The 5,483-nt window shown below is 40.6% G+C and overlaps 1 non-coding gene across 1 annotated transcript; it reads right to left on the bottom strand.

Moving 5' to 3' along the window:
- Positions 1 to 4,788: 4,788 nt before the first annotated feature.
- On the bottom strand, positions 4,789 to 4,907 carry LOC145397331 (5S ribosomal RNA). The gene has a single exon (XR_013896911.1). It is a non-coding gene; the product is annotated as a 5S ribosomal RNA (ribosomal RNA).
- Positions 4,908 to 5,483: the final 576 nt, after the last annotated feature.

The following is a 5,483-nucleotide window of genomic DNA, read 5'->3' as shown; positions in this document are numbered from 1 at the left end:
TAAGTAATACTGCAAAGATTTGTAAGTGAAAAGGACCTAATAATATCTGTTATATCAGGCTCAGGAATGACAAGAGGATCCAGGTTCACTGAGTTCACATCAATTATTATTATTATTATTTTTTAAGGCTGATCATTATTTAATAACTATTCACGAATATCAGACCAAATCCATCTTCCAACAACCCATTAATATTCGAGCCTCTTGAAAGGTCAGCTGGGTTGTCCTCTGAAGAAACATAAATGAGGTTGTCGTTGGATGACAGCTCTTTTACGAGTATGATCTTTATTTCGGACAGAAATTTTTACTTTCCTCCTTACCTGTCCAGTGAAGACATATCTCATTGTATTCCATAGGAACTCTTAAGCAATGGACGTTTCTAAGACTATCTATCTATCTATCTATATACCTAGGCTGCTTCCCCCAAGGAAAGGGAGGTAGCCGAGACAGGATGACTCACTCTCCATTTACTCATCCATTCAAACACATTCATTCGCATCTTAGCCCCAAAGGGGAGAACGGACAGATCCTCACCGCACCACACCGCACAAGGGTCAACTGGGCAATGCAATCAGTGACATCCGCAGCAGGGCCCGACAGCAGAACTGGTTTACCCCTGCCACATCATAACAGACCCATCCCCTTACCCGCACCTGACCTGACTAGCTGATCAGACCAAATGCGGGAGAATATCCCCTCAGGGCTGCGTCATCACTTATTCATTCACAATTTCTCTCCATTTATTTCTGTCACGCACAGCCACTCTTCCTTGCTCAACAGACATCCCTCTCGCATCCAGCGCTCTCTTCACACTGTCCATCCATCCTATTCGTGGTCTTCCTCTCAGCCTTACACCTCTCACATCAGATCTAGTTATCTTTTTCACCAATCGCTCATTATCCATTCTCTCCATATGCCCAAACCATTGCAACACCCTCTGCTCAACTCTGCCAGCCATCTCCCGAACAACTCCAGTTCTCCTTCGCACTTCATCATTTCGCACCCGATCCATACGCGTCACTCCACACATACTCCTCAGACATCTCATCTCCATTACATTCAAACTTTTCCTCTCTGCTACACCCATATTCCATGTTTCAGCCCCATATAATGCAGTCGGTACCACAACACCCTCATACAGCCTTCTCTTTCTCTAAGACAGTGATAAAAAAAAACTGGGAAATTTAACTTGTGCTTCAGGAGAACATAATTCTATTCATGGGAGAGGTTTGTGTGATGCAACTATGCCTTTGGACATAACCTGTCTCTTGTAATCTTCAGACACACAATAGGCTTTTTCCCCATATTCCTTTTGAGAAGCTTCAGAAAATAAGTGCACATTTGATTCTTCATCATTGTCTATCTGCCTGGGAATGCATACCCTCGCAGTGTTTTTTCATTCTTTCTTGCTTTGTTTCCGTTTTTCTTCATACCTGTTGGCTAAATCAGTGTCCCATTTCTATTTCTTACACCAGTCTTCCTGAAGTAAACATTGGTCACTAACAGTTATACTCAGCAAACTCAATATATCAGACATAAAACCCTGACTTATAAGGACCTTCTATTCTATCGTTAATAAGATTGAATTCGTATTCCAGTGAACAATAAGAAGACAGCGAGTACTTCCGTTTCAAAGCCACTTAAAACAATCAACCCATCCTTTTGCGGTTATATCCTCTGCATGTATGGCAATAATACTTAGGATATACACACACCTCTCACACACATGTCCGGCGGCATGTTATCCTGGCAGTTGTCTCGCCAGTTGTTTTCTTATTCCGTTTAATCAGTTCATTAATCAGACTCACACTCACAATGTGGGGAATATTTTACACAACTGACATTTGGTGGGTCTGAAGCTCTGGCTACGACATACATGTAGATACTGTTAGGCGTAGAATACTGGAAGAATATATGGACCATAATCTCGATGGCATTGAAGGATTTGTTGTATTTACTTCGTTGCAGTTCATTATGCCTACTGGTATTACATCTTAATATTCATGGATAAGTCATTTGCATGGTTTTATTGCCACCATCGATTGCCTCAGTGACATGCTGTGAAAGAGGATGAAATGATGTACTGTGCAAAGCAAATAGCTGAGCAAAAGGAGTTTCGAATTGTCCTATGCCACCTAAAATACGGTCCATAGAAAGACATGCCTTGCCGACATCACTCGGCAAACATATGGTAATGAAATTTTGCTTGTGATTTTGTTACTATGAACTTATTTTATTCAGCAAAGGAATTGCCTTTCCTAGTGAAGGAGTTAAACAATATATTTTCAACCTTTCCTCTCCATAAAATATTACTTAGCTGAACAAATCTGATGATTGCAAACATACATGCCGAAAGGCCAGCTGGTGGAAATCCTCCTAAAGTTGATAAAAAATCGTCTGATAGTAGGAAAAATAATATATAAATGACGCCCTTGTGTTGATGTCACTGTAAACTTGTTATATTCCGTTAGGTAAAGCCCTTCTTAAAGATAATTCTTGCTATTTCCAGTCCATTTTATTTAGCTCTGGAGCGCCCCCTAACTCGTCCAGTCCGAAAAGTCTCAACTAAGCCGAATAAACTCGTCCGCAGGTAGCAATAATAAACTAAAGAAGACTTCCTCGTGTACACAAGAGTTAATACTGAAAATATAAGATTTATCCTGATCTTACCTGTGTGGCGAATCGAATAGTCTGCCTCAGCCACTGGTGCATCAAGCCACTATCGGTGATCCTGAGAATGATCTTATCCACCCTGGGTTTCAAAGGAGAGTAGGTCTGCATGGCAATGCCAAGACTGTTCGGCCAAATGCACTCCTGTTACACCAAGAGGGTATATATATTATGGGCAACACAGGTTTGTATTTATGAAAGTATTTTAACGGATATTGAAAGAGGAACTATATTTCGTCATTGTTAAATAAAATATTCTTCTTAGGCGGCAATTCTTTGACTTTTCCTGGAATGATTATTGCATCCATGGCTGAGAGCCATCGGTATGTGCATCGTGCATTACGGAAGTTATTCTCTCAGGCATGGAAGCATACATTCTCTTATCCTGAAACTAGTGAAAAAAAAATGTTTAATAGCGCTTGTTCTAATGCTATCCGCAACTAGGAGAAGATCTACAAAAGGTAACAGAGCCAACCCTCCCCTGAATCTCAGTTCTTCTGTCCCTGCCCAGAACTGTGCGAATTCTGTTCTCCACTCTACTAAGGATAATTTCAGTTATACTAAATGCTCTGATCTTTCCAAATCAGATTCTTCCCTCTCCTTCTGGCACCTTGCCAAAAGCTTCTCTGACAACTTTACTTCATCTTCCTTCCATTTTCTCCTCCGCTGTGATGGCTCTGTAACTGTATCATCCACTGCAAATGCAGAACTCTCTGCTTAGAGTTTCTCCTCCAGTTCCACCTTAGACGATTCTGGTGCTGTTCCTCCATCACTCACTTCCTCTGACTTCCTGATGACTGACATTAAAATTTCTTCAATTGATGTACTTTCTACCCTAACTGGCCTCAATACTAACAAGGTGTATAGGCCTGACGGGGTCCCTCCTCTTGTTGCCCTCAAAAAACGCTGCTTCTTTGCATACATCCTGCCTAGGTAAACTCTTTTGCCTTTCCCGTCGACTTGTACCTTTCCTTCTTGCTGGAAGTTCGCTCTTATACATCCTGTTTCTAAGAGGGATAACCATTCCTAGCTCTCTAAACATCGCCCATTTGCTGTTACACCTTGTGTTTCTAAACTTTTTGAAACTATTCTTTTAAAAAATTAAACCAACTTTCCTATCAGAATCTTACCAATCACTAGTATGGGATCCGCCAGGGATGTTCCACTTGTGAACTTCTCATCTTCCTTTCAGTCTCCTGGTCAGACTCCTTTTGGGAGTTTAGCGAGGCTTTGCCATTGCACTCAGTATTTAATAGAGTTTCGATCGAGTCTGGCAAAAATCTTTAATTTCCAAACTGCCCTCTTGCCGTTTCTATCCTTCTATGTGTGCCCTCATCTCTAGTTTCTTTGTTGGTCCCATCACTCTTCTCCTAGAGCTGTCAATAGTGGTGTTCTTCAAGGTTCTCTCCTATCACCAACTCTTCTCCTTCTATTCATCAATGAGCTTTTAAGCTGTACATCTAACCCTATCCACTCTTACGCTAATGACTCCACTCTTCACCTTTCCATTTATTTCCTGTATCGTCCATCTCAGCAGTTACTTTAACAAACACGGGATGAGGCTATGGCACACCTAATATCTGGCTTGGTACATATCTTTGATTGGGGTAAAAATAATTTTGTTGTCTTTAATGCATCAAAAACTCGGTTCTTACATTTTTCTACCTGTAAAATCTTCTGCAGGGGTATCCTCTGATTTTTAACAATATCCAACTTAATCCTGCATCATCTTTAAATATCTTCAGAGTTCCTCTTCTTCTATTCCTACTACTCTTCCTATTTTGGCGTGCGTTGACTGACTGCTGAGATATTCTGCCTGTGATTGGAGTAGCCACCATCTTCCAGGGTAACATCATATTTTGCCAAAGTTGATAGCAAGTCTAATGGCTTCTAGTTCAAGAGGGTGGTTTTGAGCGGGATTGAGGGTACAGGATATAGGCTTAGTTGTTTTTCCATCCACCAGAGACAAATAAATAATAATTATGTACTGAGTGAGCAGATTCATTCATTCATTGCCAGACGCCATGTATCCCAAACGGGGTGGAAAAGGGCTTAGAGTTAATTGTTTTTACAGGGAGGGGCACTAATCCTCCACCAACCCCACTTGACACGTAGGGATGCCAACAGCATCTGGTGTTCCCAGGCGGTCACCCATCCAAGTACTAACCAGACCCAACGTTGCTTAACTTCGCTGATCGGACGGGAAGCGGTGTACTCAACGTGGTATGGCCGTTGGCTAAATTTTGTAAATATTGATGACAGTAAAAAGTTGGTTAATTGTTGGGAACAGCAACATGAGAAGTTATTTTTATGTATTGTTTTACGGTGGAAAATTTATGATTTATCAGTTCAAAACATTATTACATTAGAGCAGTTGGTGTCAGGTCAATCTTGTTGCTTTAAACTCCATTATTTGATATCATCCATTAAAAATTATGTAAATACATGTACTTACAACTTCGTTGGATTTTACAAATGCTTAGAACCATGGTGTTAGTCTATTTGTTGTTGTGTGTGGGGATTTACGGACTAAATTCTGAGGTCATCTCACACACATTATTGACACCATGGGAAAATTTATTACGAAATTTTTGAAAGTGTTTTGGCCAAAATACTGTAATGTTTGATTATACTAATTTCTCAATTCCCAAGAGGTTGAAGTAGCCGTACCTCCTCGCACACAGAGTTAGACCTGTACAGTAACTTGCAGGATGCATCGTATATAGCATGGCAGGTAAATTAATTTGGTCTAGTTTTAGTCAAAACTTAAAATTCGGTTAGTAATACCACGGCATGAGAAGAATGTACCAGAA

The sequence above is a fragment of the Coenobita brevimanus genome, chromosome 40 (assembly GCF_032717465.1).
Source record: "Coenobita brevimanus isolate Jiangsu-jjx chromosome 40, ASM3271746v2, whole genome shotgun sequence".
Lineage (NCBI taxonomy): Eukaryota > Metazoa > Arthropoda > Malacostraca > Decapoda > Coenobitidae > Coenobita > Coenobita brevimanus.
Note: the sequence above shows the minus strand (reverse complement) of the source record. Positions and strands in the feature narration are given on the sequence as shown.